Genomic DNA, 22768 nt, shown 5'->3' on the forward strand with positions numbered 1-22768 from the left:
CAGGTTATGTTTATATATTTAGGAACACATATAATAGCAATTAAAGAAAAAGAAGCCATAACTTTGAAAGAGAGGGGACAGGGACGGGGGTACATGGGAGCATTTGGAAGGAGGAAAAGTATCACTGCAGTAAGGATCAGTCTCCAGCAGCTCACAGTTTGAGGGGGAGCCACGGAGTTGACGAACTAATAACTCAACTTGACTTTTCTATCTGAGACTGTAAAATTCAATTCTCTGGGACCAGCAATGGAGGCTAAACTCTCTGGACTGGCAAAAGGGGAAGAAAAATGCACACACTATTCAGGTCTTTCTCTGTTCTCTCTGTCCTTTTTATTTATTCTCTTACCTCTATACAGACGTATCCCTTCTGTCTTTCTTGATGTCTTCCTTTTAACTAACTTGATTTTTCCCTTACAGCCTATATACACCAGCAAAATCTTTCAAGCAACATAAAAATTACAATATAGTTACATTCTACTTTTCAAGTGAATTGTCACAATGAATACAAGTAAAGAAAAACCAGTATGTTTTCCATATCTCTTACATGATAAAATGTTTTCTGTATTATAGGTGAAACAAGTTGTCCCAAGAACCCATGTATATTCATACCTAAGCAACTTGTGATAGATTAACAGAATGTAAGCAACCAAGTCATTTTTATCAAAGAGTTCTGCTGATAGGCAACATTATCTGGTTACAAAGAAAGGACAATCATTTCATTATTATTTATATCAAAAGGTAATCATAAAAATCTTAGAAGAATGACAAATACACTTTTATATATGAGAAACAGCTCTATTTTAAATCTTCAGGGTGCATTACCACTCATCAACTGTCTTTTAATCAGGAAGCTGAGGGCAAAAAGGAGTACAAGGAATTAATCACCACCCTTGATCACGAATCCATCCTAGCAAGATAGGTGCATCAGCCAATGCTTGCCAATCTACCATTGTTCCTGCTCCCTAACCTCAACAAGTCCATTGCTCAGCTATTAAAAGTATGCCTTTGAAATGTTTTCCATGATTTTTTTTGCCTCAAATCCATTAACAAAAACATTTTCACCTAACCTCAAGTCATATTTTATACTTCATTTTTAGCTACGATGCACACCAAAACCTGTGAACACATCTCTCAACATTAAGGCAAAAAGAATTTGAACTAGTTCGGCTTCTGGGACTCAATTGTTTCTCTTAATCATTAACCTAAGTCACGGTCAATACGGCTCCTCCAGAGAAACTAGTTGTGTGACATTTTCTATTTCTTATTTTCTATCTTCTGAGGTCGCTAATTTATCAAGAGTAGGGGCAATACTCTATCTTGCTTTTACCTCTATTGGTTTTCCCGCTAGGCTAACCTCTATCATGATCCCTTAGTACATTTATTAAGAACCCTCAATCATCAAAATTCTATTTAATCTAATACTGGTATACTATAAAAATCATTGCTTTAGAAGGAAAGCATCTTCATAATAACTAACAGGTTAAAATGCCCATTAGAACAAGTGATTTCCATGGGATAGTCACACCACATTTAGGGTAATAGAGATCTTCCCACATTCACTCACACCATACCAGAGTCCAAAGAAATATGGCAGCGGCATGTGAGTACAGAAATAGCCAGAAATATTCTGGGGCTGATTTTCTCAGGGCCTTGCCTATTTGAGATTCACTCATCAGAGCTTTTCTCCCTTGGGGACTGATCCCCTGAAGATAATTGCTACCTGCTGCTCCTCTGACATGGTCACGGACAGGAAAGGAACAGGGAGATAATGTAATTATATTATATATAGTATCTAAAGAATTTTTAAAAGGGACAACCTATAGAATGACAGAAAATATTTTTATGCCTTATAAGGGACTAACATTCTCAAAGTATAAGGAACGCCACACAAGCAGCCTGCCAGTATATAAAAAATAATTAAAACATCACGAGCCATCAGGAAATTCAAAATTCCTAGTGAACTATTACTGCATACATGCTATATATACTATTGGCAGGAAAGAAAGTAAATGTAGGCAAGGAATTAAGAGAGATATATTGTTGAAGGTTGGTGGAAATACAAATTTTATAATCTCTACTAAAACCAGTATGGAGAAACTTCATAAATTAAAATCAAAACATCTACATGATCTATCAGTAGCACCTCATTGGGGTATTCATCCAAAGGACTTAAGATCAGGGCATTTGCTCTTACACAGTCATAAAGGCAAAATTCATAAGAGCAAAAAATATGGAAATAATTTAAGTGTTTATCAACAAATATATGGACAAATAAAATGTGTGCATCAGCTAGAATTCTCCAGAGAAACAGAAATAATGTAGATAGATATGTGATATCTACAGGTATGTGCTTTATTGTAAGAAAGGGGCCACACCATCCCAGAGTAAGAGAAGAAGTCTTTTTGCAGACCATCTGGAAGAGAAGGAACAGGAATGTGGCCTAAATATGTCTACATCTGAAGATCTGAGAAAGAGATCTGGCAGTGCAGTTCAGCCCGATGCCCACAGCGCTGTGGGCCAGCCTACCCCAGTGTGAACACCTCAGGAAGGCTCATGGCTAAAAAGTCCCACCCAGACAATTGCTTACCTCCTACATAATCATGGCTGAGGGAAGGGCCTGTGAGGAACTTATGATCTTCCCTCTCTAATAAACCAGGTCTTGAGAGGGACTCCTGTGAGTGATCACAGCTGCTATAACTCAAGGTGACAAACGTCATACCCAATTCTGAGGAAACAGCAACACAATTTGCCAGTTATTCAGTTTGTTCCTAACATGCAAAAGCAGTCATGACCACATGGTGGTGATGATCATGTAACCACTTGCTGCTGCCTGGATAGACCTTCTGGGCACTATTCCAAATAAAAGTCCTCAGACATAAAAAGGTAAGCACTATGTTGCCCATGAGAACTGAGAGCATCTTCACTCTCGCTGATGCCCACCCTGCATTTCGTCCATCTAGCTTGTTCTCTTCCCCGAGTAGCCAATTAACACCTCTCTCTCCTTCCTCACTATTTCAGTAAGTTCACCTGTCCCAAAGGTGTCATATTCAGTGAAAAAAAATTGCAGGAAATGAAGGCTTATATGTTCAAAGTGACAAAGGGTTTATGCCACTTAGGTTCTACACGAGACAGACACTACATCATCCCTGACTTAATGGTGTTTAGTGTCAATTAGGAAAAATGAAGGAGGAGAACTAATTAAGAGGAATAAGAGATGCGAGTTTAAAGAATCTCTGACACCCTGAGAGGGCAGAGAAGTCGCATAGCTGATGGGGCCACTCCTCCCTAGGAAGGCTGTTATCAGATTGAGGTTTCTGGATTAAGCTTGTGTCATATTATCAAAGTAGCACATTTTTGTAGAAATTCTGTCCCCCTCCTCCCTTCAATGAATCACTATAATTTTGCCTGCCACATTGTGAACCAATGAGACTTAGCAAGTCATTTGTTAGCTAAAACACCTTTGTGAAGTTCAATAAGCATTTATTTGACATATAAACTTGTCAAATCTAGAGAACAAATGAGCACTAGACTTGAGTGTCTTTCCTCAAGATGTTTTCAGTTTTACAAATACTGTTGCAATGTGATTATTGTATTGGGAATAATACAAAAAAATAAATGTAAGAATACTGTTGCCAAGGGCTTTATTGTTTAAAAAATGATAAACGAGTTAAAGTAATGAATACTGATATGTGTGTATGAAGTATATCATGACAAACTCGAATTCATTTCAGCAATAAAAACTTTATGCACAATTTGGAAAATGATGTAATTTAACACACTAACAGACTAAAAGAGTACAACTATATGGGTGTGTATGGTTACTTACTTACATACAGTAACCAATGTCTACGGGTATGCTATCTTCATACCGATGGAGAAAAGCATTTTATGATTTGATGAAATCATGTATCTGTAGCTACAGTTCTTACTTTAAAGAGTTAAAAGAGTTTAGTTGAGGATATAGCTCAGTGGTAGAGTACTTCCCTAGTATACAGGAGGCCATACGCAGCTTCAAACCACAGTACTGCAAGAAAAATAAAATATATTAGACATTTTAGTTTGGAGGTGAAAGAAAATACAAAACAAGAATCTTGAAAACTCTAATCTGCATTTAAAAATAAAAAGTGTCTGGATCTTGCGGGGTGAAATAGAATGAAGCCCTGACATAACCCAGGACATAAAAATGCTCAGCATTCATCCATGCTTTTACACAGGTTGACATTTCGATTAGTGCTCTGCCCGAGGGAAAAGGGTGTGCAGGCTACCTGTGTCTGCATGGCTTTCACTTCTTGAAGATGTGTCGGAGGTGGCTAGCTTCCCTCATCCAATTGGCTTAACCTCCAGGTGACATCTACAATTCATCTCCTCCCATTGGCTCATCAGCATCACAAAGGTGTATCCCTGGCTTCTTCTCTTCTTTTATATATGGAGCTGCCTACTGGGACCTTTTAAGGAGCTTAAAGCAAATTCTACCATTCATCCATAGAAAAGTACAAAAGCTCGGTTCTCTTTACCACCCACAATGGTGCAGTCAGGGAAGCAGAGAATGCACATAGCCCCACCTAGACTTCTGGCCCCACTCTGTCATCATGCTTTCTAACATTGCTAGATGGTTCTTACTTCCCATGCACGCAGCCTGCTTGCAATCAATTTCTGGGAGTTTTCTCTGCTAGATAGACTTCTTTGAAGCAGACATATCTTTAGAATGTAAGGTCTCAATAAAAGAAATCAGGTTGTTTCTAAGTGAGTGGGCTAAACATAAGATGGAGAAGGAACATGGATGTGACCACTGTGCTACCTGACATGAGGTAGATGGCATGTCTTCGTGCCCATTTGGATTTGGCAGGCTTTGATTTAGTATTCTCTAGATGGTACTCATGTAGAGATTGATATTCAGGTTGTGTCTCCCTTTCTCTACTTGTATCCTTCTCCATTAGATAAAAGGCTTTCATTTCTATTAGAAAAGGTAATGATTTTCTTCAAAGAAGGACATCACAATACTTATTGTGCTACCCCCTCCCCATTCCCTGTTTTCCAAGAATCAGTCTGTAGCAAGCAGATTTTTAGATGGAAATTAAGAGGCAGGAAGGATATTGGAGAGGGCTTTGGGGTCCTCACATGTAAAAGGGAAGGGAAGCCAAAGGGACCTAGCAGAGTAGGTGTCAATGCCGTCCAAAGCCATACAGCTGTCAAGATTGTGAGATGACAGATCTACAGACACAGTATCGTTCAGACATGCCTAGAGCTGGGACAAGCACACTGAGTATGTTAGTCCTGGAACAATGGTTTATTGGGTGCACTCCATGCTGCACTACTGTAGAAACATCTGCTCTCTGCCCCAGAAGAATCCGTCAAGAAGGCCAATAACATTAGGTACATCAACCACATCCCAGGACAGGCCCTAGGACCAGGAGTAGTTGGCTAACACGGAACAGACTCCATGATTTTTGTGCATGCATTTTTTTTATTTTGGTAATTTTTGCCTTATTTGGGTTATTTGCTTGTTATTTGTTTGCTTGTTTTGAAATTGTGGGCAGAGAGCTGGATGGGTAGAGAGGTGGGGAGAATTTGGGAAGACCTGGAGGAGGGGAAAGAATATGATCAAAATAGAGTATACATAGAAAATTTGTCAAATATTTATTTATTTATTTATTAAAGATTTCTGTCTCTTCCCCCCAGCTGCCTCCCCTTTCCCTCCCCCTCCCCCAATCAAGTCCCCCTCCCTTGTCAGCCCAAAGAGCAATCAGGGTTCCCTGCCCTGTGGGAAGTCCAAGGACCACCCACCTCCATCCAGGTCTAGTAAGGTGAGCATCCAAACTGCCTAGGCTCCCACAAAACCAATAGGTGCAGTAGGATCAAAAACCTATTGCCATTGTTCTTGAGGTCTCAGTACCTGATTATTCTGTACCCACAGAGTTCTTAGCAGCTTGGGACTCAACCCTATACTCTGTAGGGAGTGTCTGAGCAACAGAATATGGTTTGTGATACCCATGCCCAACATGGACCTGCAGGGAAATTTACTTTCAGTTTTCCAAAAAGTTTAACTTATGACTTGAAACAAAATCATTATATCACTATAAACATATGTGAATACATAAATAGCAGAAAGTAACTGAAGCATATTCAAATCTTATTAACATTTAAGAAATAATCTCATTATCCTGATTGGGGCTGCAATGTTTATGCTTCCATGTGTATTTTCATAGGCAGAGAATATTCATTATTATATTTATATAATAAATGTAGAAAATAATTTGTTAGTTCTTTAAACAGTTACTCTTGAGGAACTCAATGGCCTTTAGGTATTTTTTTTTTAATTTGGCACAAGTTCTCAATAAGTAGCCTAGAATGGCCTTGAACTTGAGGCCCCCCTGCTATATCCTCCCAGTGTTAGCATCACAGACTTGCACCGATACCCTGAGTCTAGAAATACTCTTTGTAATTCTATGCAATTTCTTTGTGGTGTAAGTTGATAAAAAGACATTGCTAGTTTCTCATTGTGTTCTGTGGTAGCAAAGTCGGGTCTCCCCTTTCTAATCATTCTGGAGAGGTAGGCATGGAAGATCAGCACAGGAGCATTTGTCAGTGCTACAGAATTATAAAATAAATAGTCACCTTTGTGTAGTTTTGGAATAAAGAGAATGACCATTTGAAGAAAGACTACACAGGGAGGGCTCTTAACCATGGAGAGTACAGAACTGATGGGGCAGGAAGTGGGATATTACTGTAAGCAGGGGCCAGGCTGAAAATGCTCTGAGAAATGAGTAGCGTGGCCCAGCTATAGGTACTTGTAAAGGAAAAATGGAAAAAAGCTGGGCCACACGATCATTTCTTTCATTCCCCAAACAAAATACCAAAGACTTAAGAAGGACACTTGCCTGCCAAGAGAAATACCTTGTGAAAAATAACCCAATATAGAGGAGGATAAGTTAGGGAGTGAGCTAGATTAGCAAGTACAAGATTTCTGGGCAGGAGAAAATGACCGCATTAATATCAGTAAGAAGAAGGGGCAGAAATAACATGAGCTGTCTTCTTTATATCCCCACTGAGTCTTCTGTAATTGGAGACACAAGAATCTATGAATTATATTCTTTATTGGGATACACCGAGCATGCTAGCACAGTTGATAAGATCAATCTTTTCAAATGCTGCTATCCTATTTGATCCTCTGGGCTTTAGCTTAGGGTATAGAGCAGAAAGGCATGTAGATGAAGTGTAAATTCCTGTCTATAGCCCCTGTACCTCTTGCCAAAGATCTGGCAGAAAATATTTTCTGAAAGCAAAAGGTCAGCTGAGGTATTATCTTCTATAGATTTACTAAAGATTATGGGCACACAGGCGATAACCGAGCAATGGGTAGCTTTGTCTCTAAGGACTTGGAAATGACATTCCAGGGAGTGTTGAGACTTACTGGGTCCTCTATTATGTGAAGACAAACAATTGATCTCAGAATTTAAAAACTGAATGTGCTAGGACATTAGCTTCCTACAAATCTCAGTCAGCAAGAATGTCACTTTAAAAGTCAAGACAAGACTGTGAGAAGAACTGCTGAGTTAGGGCTGGCTAGTAAGATCGATTTCTTGTGTTCAGCTTCTGAGTTAGCTCTCCAGTGGTATAAAAGAAAAGGCACTGCCTTCAAAGGTGGCGCTCACCTGCGTCAATAGGAAGAAAATGTGTTTATAAACCATTTCTCATTACAGTACGTATGATTTGAAGTAGCAGATTTTACGGTAAGGTCTCTAAATGAGCAGGTGTCATAGATTCCTTTGCCCTGAAGTCAGAAGCTAAGAGAAAATTGTAGCTGTGCGTTGGAGAAGCAGGAAGAGCACAATCTCAGACACTCGCTCAAAATAAACATCCATAATGTGTTATGCTGACAAAGGGCATTATGTGAGTGACAGGATGCAAACGGTTCTTTATCTCTGCCATCTTCCTCCTGAAACCCATCAATCCAGTCAGAAGTATGCGATAAATATTACCCATACCTAAATTGAAGAACATTCTTTAAAATATCTGATTGGTACTGCTAAACCCTGTGGAACTCGCTGAAAATAAGGAAATGCTGAGAAAGTGTCCTAGACAAGAGATGCCAAAGGAGGTGGGAAAACAGAGGTGACTTTGTCAGAATCCAGGATAATAGCAAAAGAACAGTAGGCAGAAACTAATGAACTCTGAATAAAGCATGGGCTTTAACTGATGCTAATGTATCAGAATCAGTTCATTAACTGAAACAAACATATCCAAGTTAACGTGGGATGCTATTAGGGAAGATGGATTTCAGAGAGATGAGAACATTCTACAATAGCTTCACAATTGTTCTTTGACTGTCAAGCTGTTCTGACATAATTTATTTAAAGACAAAGCACAATAGTTCCTGGTGAAAAAGCTCCAGCTCCTGTATCAGATTGTTCAATATCCAAACAAGAAACTGTCTGGCCTGGAGGTGCCACCGACATACAGTTACCTATTTCTACATACAGTTCCAGATTCACTTCTCACTCTGGCCTTCACGACAGATGTGTAAAGCTGCTGGGTTTGTGTTTGTTTGTTTGTTTGTTTTGCATCAGCTCAATTTTCTGTACTTTATGGTTCCCTAAGGAGAGCCTTGGGTTTCTGTGGCATTACAGAATGGGCTGCCCAAATGGACTCACTGTTGGAAGCTCAGAAGAGACAGTCCAATAGATTTATCATGGACTTCTAACTCAGGAGTGTGACACTCTGCTCCTGAGTCCTCACTCTGTCATCCCTTTGTTAACCAGAGACCCACCATGCTTCTGGAATCCCTGTAGAATATCCATGTATTGTCTGTGATGGTGAAGGCTTTGTCTAATAACCATCATTTTTCTTTGATTGAAGTTTTTCCTAAAAATATTTTTTTTGTGCGTGTCTAGACTGCTGAGTGTGTGGGTCTAAGGCTCTGACAGCATTAGAAGAAGCCTGGTGGTAGCTTTATAAAGAGATGCGGGTACTGAACTCACACATTGTCGGGAAGCCTAGAAACTGTCCATCATAGTCTAAATATATTTAAAGGGTGGCTTGCATTTACTAGGCAGGGCTACAGAAGTGTTTGCCCTTTTTGACAACCTTGTGGAGCCCAAGGCCCCATTTCAGATCTCTGGAATCTAACCTTCAATTTTCAGAGAGCCTGAGAAGGAGCACTTATGTGTCACTGTTTTACTGAAGAGGGTAGTTCTAGAGAGGACTGGGTGACAGGGGGAACAAAACAGAAGGAAAACAACTGTTTGCCTCTGTGACCCTGCTGGGTAGTGAGATCTTTTGATGATCAGAAGGTGAACAAGGAAGTAAGCATATTACTAATTGCTGAAGCCTATCAAAATTTCCACAATATTCACATAAAAATACATCTAAGGATTTCAGATTAATTGTAGGGAAAATCGGGAGACAGTATGACATAAAAGGCCAATGGGAATGAGCAAAGCTTTCCATTGCGTTAGTTCTGTTTTCTTCCAGGATGAATGTAAGGGCTACAAAAGAGGATCAAAGGTAGGAAGCAAGAAATACAGAATACCAAGCAACGAGCTATCAAGTGGCATCTGTGTCAAGTTGGTCATAGCCCACACAGAGTAGCGGTGGCATTTGCAGCTGACAAAATGCAGGCAAAACTGGGGATGGAGAGATGGCTCAGTGGTTAAAAGCACTGCTCTTCCAGGTCTTCCAGCGGACCCAGGTTCAATTCCCAGCACCTACATAGCAGCTCATAACTGTCCGTAACCCCAACTCCAAGTGATTCAACACCGCATTGTCTTTGTGATTCAACATTACAAAGACAAACATTCAGGCAAAACACCTGTGCACATAAAATCAAATAAATAAATCATTAAAAAGTAACTTTTAAAAAAGAATAGAGGCAAACTGAAAGTATCTGCAGCTTAGAGTGAGAGGCATCTAACCAAGAGTATAAACAATAAGAGTAACACATCAGAAAGACATGGGAGTTGAAGAAAGAGACACTTAGAATCCGTCCCATCTTTATTCTCCACCTAATCAATACAAGTCCAAAATCAATCTCTCTCTAAGTCAATATTCATGTTAACAAATAAAGGAGAGAACTTACATACTAGAAATAAGATCAATAAATCCCAGACTAGTTGAAAGAAAAGAAATTTAAAGATTCAACCAATCTAAGAAACCATGACAATAATGGGTGAAAAAAGGTCATAAACTCCATGAGACAGTAGAATTATCAATGGCAGTGATTAAACATAGCTTTAAATACTGAGAATCTAAATGTCTTCTAAAAATACTGACTGAGGTCAAATGTGAAAAGAAACCGATAGAAGAAATATGTGTAGCAAGTGCTAAATTAAAGAAGATTATGTTAAGATAGTCATTTAATACTGAACATCCCAAGAGCAATATGTATTGCTTATCCTTAGTGATAACTTTTACTAATGGATAACATACTTTGATTTGTATGCATAAAATATAATCTGAAAATAAAGTAAGTCCTGTCAGGTCTTATTAGCATGTAATGTTTGTCAGTTTCTCCTCACATTTGTCTTACAGTTTTTTTTCTCAAATTAATAAAATGACCAGTAAACACAGAGAAAAATCTGAACTGTTCATATATTTTAATAAATATATCTAGAGAAAATTTATAGCTAGGAAAAAATTGATATTTGTCCTCTTTATGTCTTTCAGTCTGTTTTCCCTCAGCAATATGAGATAGAGAATCCCAAATAATCACTATGCCAAACTGTCAGCAATACAATTAAAATTAAATAAGAGATCAACGACACTTTCTACAATAAATGTAAAATATCCTGTGTGATTTGCCAACTTTCATACTTAATGAACTCGTGTACTTAAAAATGCAGCTTCATTTATTAACTCAGAGCCACTTCTATTTCATCTATGTTCTGTCTACTTCCCCAATGCCCTATTATTTTGAGACAAATCTAATAAATCAACCTTGGAGGTACATACTGAAATATTTATGAATAAAATCAGCATTAGAGCCTATAGGGTGTTAAAAATCATGATTATCCCAATAGCTTGCTTTTGCTGTTTTTGCTCAGGATTATTTCAAAGAAAACTTAAATACAAAGAAACAAGCAAATGAAGAAAAATTCCATTCCACTGATTTCTACTTTATAACTTTCCATATAATAGATTTTTGCTACTCTCAATTTTTAAGTAAAATTTTATTTTTTGATTCATTTAATAAGGGGTGGGTATGAGTGCCGCAGACCACAGGTGGACATCAGACAACAGCACAAGTCAGTCCTCTCCTTCCACTGTGTGGGACACAGTGGTCAAACTAGGGTCGTCAGGCCTGGTGCCAAATGCTTTGCCTTCATTCACTGAGCCGTCTTACCAGCTCTTCTCTAAGACTTTTAATGAATTGTTTTCAACAAGAAAAAAATGAGGTTTATACTCAAAATTAAAACGTAACTAATATTGATTGTCAAATTGACAGGCTGTAGAATTGCCTAGAAGACATGCTTCCAGACATGTCTGTGAGGGTTATCTAGGTTCAGTCATTTAGGGTAGGAAGGCCTGCCCTGATGCTGGGTAGCCCCATTCCATGGGCTATGGCCCCGAACTGAAGATAAGAGAAAATGAGTATTAGCCTTCCCCCTCCTAGACTTGCTAACTATGGAAGCAGTGAGATCAGCTCCTTCAACTTCCTGATTTCGTGAATTTCCCACCATGATGGGGGCCAACAAGTGTAGGTTTAATGACACTCGGGCAAGAGGTGCCACTAATACCACACCTGAACTAGATGTCTGAGAAAGCTTATGCTCATTTCCTAAAAATCAAAGAGAGAATAGTTAATCCACATGTTCACAGACTTACTGTCTAAATCGCCATGACTATAGGCTTCTCCTTTACAGAAGAAAGGAAAACACTGACCAAGAAAAGCATCTGGAGATCCTACAGTAAATATGTTTAAACTATTTTAACAAGATTATGCAGGGATTTTCTTTTATGAAGCATACAAATTTCCATGTAGAAATACTAAGGCGTCTTAATCCAATCTGTCAGTCAGTATGTAGCCCAGGAATAATAATAAAAAAAAAAACAGAAATGATAATCACCAAAGAAACTGCCTGTTCCCAGCCCTGACAGCCATAAATTCCAAGGGCAAGTTACTGTATACAGGGTTCTGGGTGCTAAAATCAAGAGGGGTCTAGAAATAAACTTCTTTCTTATCTCCAACCATAAAAGGCTGCTAATGCAGCAAAGACTGACATATTTTTTACTTTTAATAGAGTCCCTCAAATGAGATAATTTGACAGCATTTGTGAGTGCAACTTATGGACTTGCCCAGAGGAGTTATTTTTGTTAGAAAATTTGTAGAACCACAGGCTCTTATACCAGTTAGTAAAGACTACAGCATAGTCTTACTGAGGATGTCTTGCTCAAGAGCAAAAGGGTCTGGTCCAATGAGACACTGAAGGGTACAGCTAAGTAGGGGGCAGGAGTGAAGAGAGTGTACACAGGACTGGATTGTGATGGTATTGGGTCAAGGGGGTTAGGAAGCTACTTGGCTAATAAACTCTTCATCTCATTTTTAAAATGTAAACCACGGTAACTATAGTTTACTACAATTTATTGTATATTTCAAAATAACTGAAAAGTCTTAGAGTTCTCAATGCATAAAAGTGGTGAAATATTTGTGGAAACAGTAATGTTAATTTCTCTTATATGGTCATTATAATATATATATATATGTATGTATATGACCCTTTGTCTTAGTTTCATTTATGTTGCTATAAAAATATTCTGATGAAAAGCATGGGTTTATTGGCTCATGATTCCAGGTTGTAGTCCACAACTGCAGGGAGCTCAAGGCAGGATCTTAAGGCATTACATCCACAGGCAACAGTAGGGAGGAAATAAACAACAGGTTTATGGTCTTCTAGATTTCTTCACTCATATGCAGTTCCGGGACTAGACCCTGAAGCTGTGTCATCTGCTGAGCTAGTTCTTCTTCCTAAAGTAATTAACAACCAAAACAGTCTCCCACAGACCCACCTGATCTAGATAATCCCTCATTAAAACCCTTTCTAAGGTGAGCCTAGTTTGTGTCAAGTTGACAAACCCAACCAACAAAACTGTTGTATGCATACACTTAATCAGCATACCGTGCCTCAGAAATACATAGAAATATTATATGTCAACTAAAATATGAAAAAAGGAGCTGATAAGTAAGCAAGTGAAGACACTTGTCATGCAGGCTTAGGAACCCTGAATTCTACATATCAATATGGAACTGGTATCACAGAGGTGTCTTCTGAGCACCACATGCATGCCATATCATGGGCCTTACCCTAACTCTACACACAGCATGATAAAAAATTTATCTTAATTGTAAAAATTTTAAATGGCTGTATAATTAAACATGTATCAGGAACATAGGTTAATAGTAATTACACTATATAAATCTCAGTTCTTGGAAGAAATAATAGAAAGACTGTGAGCCTAAAGCCAACCTGGGGTACACAGTGAAACTTTGTCTCAAACATCATGGAAAATAACAGCAAAAGTAATACAAACTCATATAAGATACACTGGATAAGAACACTATTGGCTTGAGTATAATTTCCTAAGATGCATAATTGAGTATCTTAGCAAGAATTCCAAGGAATGGTATGAAGTTTTATAGGCATGATTCCTGAGAATATGGACAAAGCAACAGCGTGTGCTGGAGAAATTGAGACCTTACTGGTTTTATAGAAGACAGTAAATAAAAGCATCGAAACACTCTGTGATGTAAGCACACCAGAGTGGATATGCTATCTTCAGCTGAAGATCCGCCAAACAATTATGTCTCACAAGAAAACCCACTGCAGACACCATGTTCCGGGTCCAGGAGGACTGTGCTGTTGAGAAGATTGCACTTGCAATCTCACCAAGACATTAAGTGGTAACTATATCTATAGATTCAGAGTGATGCTTGGGAAGATGCTTACAGCACTTTGCTCAGTTATAATAATTGGGATGGTAGAATCAAAACCAATGGAAGTCAAGTCAAAAGATAAAATGTGTCACTGAGAATAAGAAGACTGAGGGGGAAAAATGGAACCTAATGCACAGGACACTATGAAAAGATTTCAGGGAATGTGTCAATGTCAACCCAGGAGCAAAATAGGTAAGTAACCAACAGGGGTTGTCTCAAGGTGTACCCACAAAGACATAAATGATGGATGGCAAGTCTTCGGGAGAGAGCCCCATTAAAAAGAGATAATCCACTGTGTAATTTCTAAACCCAAATGACCTTGATTCCCATGTGCTGAAATTGAGCTGGGTCTCAAGAAATCGTGGGAGGGCTCAGGAAGCCCAAGGAGGTATATGTGTAGAATGTGATAGCTCCTTCCCCAGAATATCTTCTGGGCATCTCTTCAGGGGGAAATACTCATTAGGAAAGAATTCATTCACACACATTTTGGGGCCCTTTGAACTGAATAAGTTGATTCTGAAACTTTAAGACACAAAGCATCGGGGTAGTCTTCTGTCACAGCAGAGCCATATAAGGGCAGGTTATGAAGGACTTCTGACTTCTCTATACTACAGTGGGTCAGCATCATACTTTGAATTTGAAAGGCTCATTTGCTGAAGACTTGGACACCAACTAATGTGCCAGTATTTCAGAGAAGGGAGAAACTCAAGGGAGTGGGTTCTATCATAGGATATGTCTCCAGGATCCCGTCCTTGAGGATTACACTTTGTCCTCATCCCTGCTCTCTCACTCCCTCTCTCTGCTGCTTGACCACCATCAAATGAACAGCTCCACTCTTCCGTGTTTCTGCCTCTATGGTACTCTGTTTCAGCTCAGGCTCCAAGAAATGGACCCAGTCAACCATAGACTGAAACCGTGAGCAGAAAGAAAGCCTTTCTTTAAAAGAACATGCCCCATGGGTACTCATTGCAATGATGAAAGCAACGCCTAACATAGTCATCCCATTCTACAGAGCTGATTTCCACCTCCTAGATCACATGGATGAAGCTGAGATACTTAACACAAAACACAACTTTCCTGAGTCATGGCCTCTCCTATGAAAATTATAATCCTGCATGGTGATTCATGCTTTGTTTCACCACAAGTCCTTGCACAGTGTCAACTGGAAAGGTCTTATTGCACACTTTTACAGAATAGTTGCAGTTCCATTAAATCTTAAGCTACAGTTGGTTCATAGGTCCTTTGGCCTCCTTGTATCTAGGGCCTAGCAAAGAAAGAAATAAGTCCCAGACATGGCAGCAGAAAGAAAGAGGTGGGGTTGTTTTTACAGAAGCATCCGGATGAGTCACTTTGAGGGACTCACTGGACCACATGGGACATTCACTAAAGCTGTCCCTTTGGAAAGGCATGGTAAACAAGGACTTGAACATATCAGTAGGAAGAGTACTGGATAGCTAGACACTTACCGTGGCCAGCTTAATGTCTCTCATGGAGATCTCTAACCACTTCTCTCAGAACTGAGACCATAAACACGTGCTGATGTTTTATATGACAGGATTCGGATTTATTATTGGCTTTGGATTTTATTATATGCTTTGGCTTCCATGACATTAATGGTGGACATGTAAACATGGCTTTCTGCACTTGTAAACATCATGACTTTTCACAGGCAGCACCCTGTAGCATCTTGTTGTTTAGAAACATGGCCTCTGTTAAGTAAAGAGAATCACAAAACTGAGCTGGGTGTTTTTAATGTCTCTCCTCTTTGAAGGTCATATCTATACAACTGGAAACTCAACCATGACATCTGTATAAACACTGACCAGCTGTTTAATCTTCTCTCTAGGGTCAGAAAGTGAGTGAGGGAAATGGTGTGGGGGAAGGAGGACTTTAGATAAACATCACACATTCAGCTGATGCCCCCTAATGGCCAAGGAAATGGGAGAGGAAATTTTTCACTGCTCAAAATTTCCTGAATTTTAATTTTAACCTTTACAGAACTGCAGCTCTCCACATCCATCCTTTACTCGCTGGATCCTTATTACATGACAATATTCCATTTACCACCTAGTAACCCAAGTCTGCACACTCTTGGTATCTTAGAAATCACACCGTGGTCCCACTGAACACTGGAAGTTCAAGGTCATCCCTCCTTAATGCTGGAAACACACCACCTTCCCTCCAGCTTTGTTTGCTGGATCTGTTATACATTACACAGGTAAGGTTAATACACACATTTACCACTGTTTGTAAGTCACCTCCTGACCAAACTTTTATATCCTTGAATGCTTGGTTTATACTTTATCAATATCCACTTGATTTTTATCATTCTGGGCTTCAGTATATACTGTATATTCAAAACCGCATTATAATACAGTAATTTTATCAGTGGAATATTGGATTTTTGAGGCTTTAATAACAATGTTTATGGTTCAAACAAGAATTCAGCAACAGAACCTGTGGTTCAGGTTGAACGGAGTTTGATTGTACAATTCTAATTGACACGGAGGAAAATTATTGACTGTACTACCCTCAGATGGCAACATTTTCAAATGGAGACCATACCTAGTGCAAACAGCTTGTCTCAAAAACTTCTCCAACTTCTGCCTAAGAGAAAAGTTCAAATGACTAAGTAACATTTAAGATAAAAATATCGATCTTCTAAGGAAAGACTTCCTGTGTTTTACACCCAGAAAAGACACAGCTTAAAACATCTGAAGATGCATACCCTGGGAATACTAAGTCACAGCATGATTCAAGACACAGTCTGATTGTTGTGTCTTGCAGTGACAGTCCTGTAAGGGACATGTGGCAGTCCTGACACCTAAATTCTAAGATGCCTCAAGACTTGTGGCAGGCACTAATCAAGAGTGAGGACACCTTTGGAGTTACCATAGCAACTCCAGGAGCAGACAGGATGGGAAAGGAGACTTTAACACTCAGAAGAGGCCAATCACTACCCACACAAGTCCTATTTGATCAGTAAACCAGTCAACTTATGCATTTTCCAATTTTCATCCTAACAGTTAGTACAGGTGACACCTCTCACTCATGGCCATCTCCGTATCCTTGAACCAGCTCCAAGTAAGGGAATAATAATTCGATGTTAAGATGTTTTGTTAAAGCTGAAGGAATGCAGCTTGAACTGAATTATTTAACTAGAACAGGTTAGAATTTGAGGCTGTTCTATGAGAATTTAATATCGTTTTCCTTCTGTAAAGAACTATATAAAATTACTAATGTCCTATTCCCCCTTCGAAGCAAGTTAGATGAATTCTTATTGGCTTCTATGTGTGAGTGGTTAATTATAAATGAATACTCATTTGCTTTAAATTTACTCTTAAATTTGTTAGTAGAGCACAATATTTTTGACCATCAAAGGGTGCTTCAAACATCTAATACTATCAGTTCTTAATGCCTATCAAAATCTACCTAGCAACTTTAAAAGCCACTATAAGCCCTTGGAACTCATGCCTTTCTAACCCTCCAGTTATGTGTATGTTATGATACCCCTCAGGGTGCAGTTAGGGTACATTAGGAATGCCAGCTTTTGGTTTGCAAAGGCTGTCAGTGGGATGAAATCAGATCTAGGTCAGATTTCCTATTTACAGAATCATGGCCTCTTAGACCTACACAGAATGTTTTTTACATAAAAAGAGCTTCTTCACACAGAGTGAATGACTTTCCTGAATTTGAAATATCATTGTTAATGTACATAGTTAATGTGCACCAGAAATATGGACACTTGACCCTGTTAGACGACAAATGTTTTTATCATTTCTGAATCCTATCTAGAATCCTCTGAGAAGCCTTCAGCATTTATGGATGGGCTTTGGGATCCTGATCGTCTTGACATACTGCAGAGCTGGAAAACAAATTTGCCTTGTTTTCTATGCTACGCGTGGCACGGAAACCGCTCACCTGGTTTTCCCAGACCAGCCTAGAGCGCCAGCTCTCTGGTGTTCCTCAATTCTGCCTGATACTCCCTTCCTCCTTCACTTTTCCAAGTCAAATTCAGACTTATCTCACTCCGTCTGAATGTGTCTCCTGATTGAGTGATGTTAGTTCAAGAAAAAACACGCAAATCAATTTAATGCAAATTTCCATTCACAGCCTGGTTGACCCATTGGGATACTGACAATAATAGATTGGAGTGCTTAATTCCTAAGGCATGTGACTAGCGGAAGGCTTAGTAATCAATTTCCATTGCCACGACTGCATAATTTGTCTTTGGAGCTCTTAGGCTCTGGAATACCAAGTGCCTCTCCTCTTCATTTATTTTTTTTTAAGGCCTACACATCCTTTTCCAAATAGCAAAGCCCTTTCCATGTCTCTGCAATCATTTCCTTATCTAAATTTCCATATGCTGCCCTGGCAAGGTGTCCCACCTATGAAGGATTTAGATCAATAAAAATAATTGGCATGTTTTGCCTCTAGTTGCAGATGCCTGGAATAGATTACGGTGCACTCTGGCAAACAGTAGCAAGATGAAATGAAGGCTGCTCACTGCTCCATCGCATTAGCTGTTAACTCTCTGCGGCACGGGCAGTCAGGAGGGATCCTTCTAAGCAGAAATCTGCACCAGCAGCCCTCCACCTCTATGCACTGAAGGGAAGGGGGGGGCACAGCAGGAGCCAGGGAGGTTTCCTTGCCTTTCAAATGGTGTATCTTCCATGCAGGCTACGCCTACCATTTTCATACTTGTTGGAGTCTCTTTTCCTTTGACAGATCATTTTTCCAAGAACAGTTTATTCCCTGGGCCTTCTCTCTGGTGAACAGTGTTTTGTTTTTGTTTTTTGTTTGTTTGTTGTCTAACTCTTTTTTGTGTTTCTTTTTTTTTTTTTTTTCGAGACAGGGTTTCTCTGTGGTTTTGGAGTCTGTCCTGGAACTAGCTCTTGTAGACCAGGCTGGTCTCGAACTCACAGAGATCCGCCTGCCTCTGCCTCCCGAGTGCTGGGATTAAAGGCGTGCGCCACCACCGCCAGGCTTGTTTTCTAACTCTTAAGAACACAAGTGAGAAATTTTTCAGAAGTTAGGCCAGATATGTTTGTAAAAGACAAGCAGGTGTCAATAACTCCTTTTCTCAAGAAGCAAGTCTTTCCCATCAGTACTGATCTTTGCTGGAGTGGCATGTGTCCTCTATGTCCTGCAGCTGGTGTTTCTTGGTCCCACAAGCACTGATTGTACTGCCCAGCCATCTATGAGAGCTGCAGTGGACATGCCATGTAGGGAATGACTTCTGTCTCTTTCTTTTTTTTATTGATTGTTTTTTGGTACCAAATTCTTTATTTAAAGAAATGGTACAAATTAAAGAACTTAAGCGGATGTTCTGGTGCGACTTACAGAAAAGATAAAGGCAGACCGACATGCGCGCCATGCCTCAGTGACCAGTAAAGTCACTGTGGCTTTGGGGAAGTCAGCTTAGTTCTCATTACTGTGCCCCAGGGTTCCCAGGGTGTGCTTGTCAAAGAGATATTCTGCAATGCCAGCTTCAGGGGCTCCCATCTTGCACAAGTTGATCACGTGGTCACCCAGTGCCTTGATGGTTTTCACCTGCTCATTCAGGTAATGCGTCTCAATGAAGCCACACAAGTGGGGGTCATTTTTGGTCAGTAGCCAGTTTGTGCAGTTCCAGTGGTGACTGATTCGCACTCTTTTCCAGGTGCGGTGCACACTCCATTGCATTCAGCCCCTTCTCCCAGTCATCACGGTCTGGTTGATATCCTGCAGAAAGATTCGGCTGCCTCGTTGGTTCTGCAGCTTCATAACTTTCTCAGCATGTTCCCTCTCCTCGTGAGACTGGTGCAGAAAGTATTTGGCAAAGTTCCTCAGAGCCTCATCATCCTGGTGGAAGTAGCAAGACATAGACAGGTAGATGTAGGAGGCATACAGTTCCGGGTTGAGCTGGCAGTTAATGGTAGCCTCCGAGCCCTGGTGGAAGTTCTGGCACACTTGCAAGGGAGACCCAGCAGTCATGGTGGCAGCTGGGGAAGGCTCGGTGGCAATGCTGGAACAATGATGTTGCAGAGGGTTCTGGCTTGGAGCAGCCTGCTGGGGATGGAGGGGTGGAGGACTGTTGAAGCAGGAAAACGTGGTGACTCCCAGCGAGAATCTCTCGTTTTACTGATTTTTATTGAGCACTACAATTTTCTCTGTTCCCCTCCCTGTCTCTCCCCTTCCCTTCAACCCTCTCTCAAGGTCCCCATGCTCCCAATTGACTCGGGAGATCTTGTCTTTTTCTACTTCCAATGTAGATTACATCTATGCATGTCTCTCTTAGGGTCCTCATTGTTGTCTAGATTCTCTGGGATTGTGACTTGTGGGCTGTTTTTTTTTTTTTTTGCTTTATATTTAAAAACTCCTTATGAGTGAGTACATGTGATAATTGTCTTTCTGGGTCTGTGTTACCTCACTCAAAATGATGCTTTCTAACTCCATCCATTTGCCTGCAAATTTCAAGGTGTCACTATTTTTTTCTGCTATGTAGTACTCAATTGTGTAAATGTATCACATTTTCCTCATTCATTGTTTGGTCAAGGGCATTTAGATTGTTTCCAGGTTCTGGCTATGACAAACAAAGGTGCTATGAACATAGTTGAGCACATGTCCTTGTGGTACGATTGAGCATCCTTTAGATATATACCCAAAAGTGGTATTACTGGGTCTTGAGGAAGGTTGTTTCCTAATTTTCTGAGAAATCGCCATATTGACATATAAAGGGGCTGTACCAGCTTGCATTCCTACCAGCAATACAGAAGTGTTCCCTTTTCCCCACAACCACTCCAGCATAAGTTGTCATCAGTGTTTTTGATCTTGGCCATTCTTACAGGTTTAAGATAGAATCTCAAAGTTGTTTTGATTTGCATTTCTCTGATGACTAAGAACGTTGAACATTTTCTTAAGTGTCTTTTAGCCATTTTAGATTCCTCTGTTGAGAGTTCTCTGTTTAGGTCTGTACTCCATATTTTTATTGGATTATTTATTCTTTTTATGACCAATTTCTTGAGTTCTTTGTATATTTTGGATATCAGACCTTTGTTTGATGTGGGGTTAGTGAAGATCTTTTCCCATTCTGTAGGCTGTTGAAACAATCCTGTACAATAAAAGAACTTCTGGAGGCATCAGAAGTTCAAACTCTACTATAGAGCTACGGTACTGAAAACAGCCTGGTACTAGCATAAAAACAGACAGGCGGATGAATGCAACCAAATCAAGAACCCGGATATTAATCCACATACCTTCGAACACCTGATTTTTGACAAAGAAGCAAAAAAATATCAAATGCAAAAAAGAAAACATATTTAACAAATGGTAGTGGCATAACTGGATATCAACATGTAGAAGAATGAAAATAGACCCATATCTATCACCATGCACAAAACTCAAGTCCAAGTGGATCAAAGACCTCAACATAAAGCCAACCACACTGAGCCTCATAGAAGAGAAAGTGGGAAGTACACTTGAAAGCATTGGCACAGGAAACCACTTCCTAAATAGAACCCCAGCCAACACAGACTCTGAAAGAAACAATTAATAAATGGGACCTCCTGAAACTGAAAAGCTTCTGTAAAGCAAAGGACATGATCAAGAAGCACTAAGAATCACATGATTCTCAAATTTTAGTAAACCCCACAAGGAGGAAAAACAGTTGAAGCAAACCAGAATTAATGAATCCATACATATATTTGTGGTTATGTATTAAATATGAATATGATACACATAATAGGCTAAGAATTTATGTGCAAACTCCTTCCTCATATAGCTTAAAATATGGTGAAAGTACATGTCAGGAGATTTTTTTATCTATGTATTTAGTATTTAGTAATAGCATTCCTATACCATTACTATATGTCATTTGGCAGACATGGAAATGAAAATTTCTTATGAACTATCCAATCAAATTAATACACCTATTTTAAAAATTAATAAAATTATGTTATTTAGCAACACTGATCCAATATAAATGTGAAACTAAAATTATTCTATTTTTAATCACATTTAAAATTTCTTACTTCCCAACTTAGTTTTTTGAAATGAAGTGGGATAGGACATGATTTTTCACCTTAATGAATAACTAATAATAAGTTTTTTATAACATTAAAGTGGAATTGCACAAAATAAGCGCAGCATCGAATCAATATACTTGTTTAACATGAGTGTAGTCTTGATCACTTCTACTTCTCTCTTTCTATATGTGCACCGTTTTCATGTCTTCCATCCAGAAAGCAGCTGTTTCTTATTATATTAAGAGAAAAATGAATAAAATTATCTTCCCTTTGAAATTTTGCTTATAAAATAGAGAAACCTAAACACTGCATCACTAAACAACAGGGACCCTAGAAACAACTAAGACCCTAGAATTTTCCAGAAGGGAGAAAGAGGTTACCAAAAATTAGAATAAGAATCAGAATGTCTTAGAAATATAAGCACTAGACATCTGAATGGAATGCAGTAACGCCCTCAGGAGTCTGAAGAAAAGATAGTCGCCTTCCCTTACCCTTACACTACATTTGTGAAATAAATATTTCACAAACACATATACATGCAGAAAAACCCAGGATGCAAAAGAAATTTTCAAGGCTGTCACTAAAGTACACCTCACAGACTTCTTTCCTGGGATGCTTCTGGAGTAAGCGCTCCATCAATCTAGGGTCATAAACAATGATGACAACAGCAACGAGATGTATGGTCCAGGGAGGAGGACCTGAATATTGCAGAGCAGAGGAAGTCCCAAATGAGTGATAAGTCATGCCCAGAGAGTAATCTATGCTGCCTGGTGCTGAAGAATTAGGAGCTGCCAGAGGATGTTACCTAGAAACAGAGGACACTGAGAGATTTTAA

At 39.4% G+C, this 22768-nt stretch overlaps 1 pseudogene; it reads right to left on the reverse strand.

The window, feature by feature from the left end:
• Window positions 1-19348: 19348 nt before the first annotated feature.
• Window positions 19349-19991, reverse strand: LOC126496801 (ferritin heavy chain-like; annotated as a pseudogene).
• Between the last annotated feature and the right edge of the window lie 2777 nt (window positions 19992-22768).

Source organism: Alexandromys fortis, unplaced genomic scaffold (genome assembly GCF_014885135.2).
Source record: "Alexandromys fortis isolate MF-2015 unplaced genomic scaffold, M_Fortis_MF-2015_v1.1 scaffold_6, whole genome shotgun sequence".
Classification (NCBI taxonomy): Eukaryota; Metazoa; Chordata; class Mammalia; order Rodentia; family Cricetidae; genus Alexandromys; species Alexandromys fortis.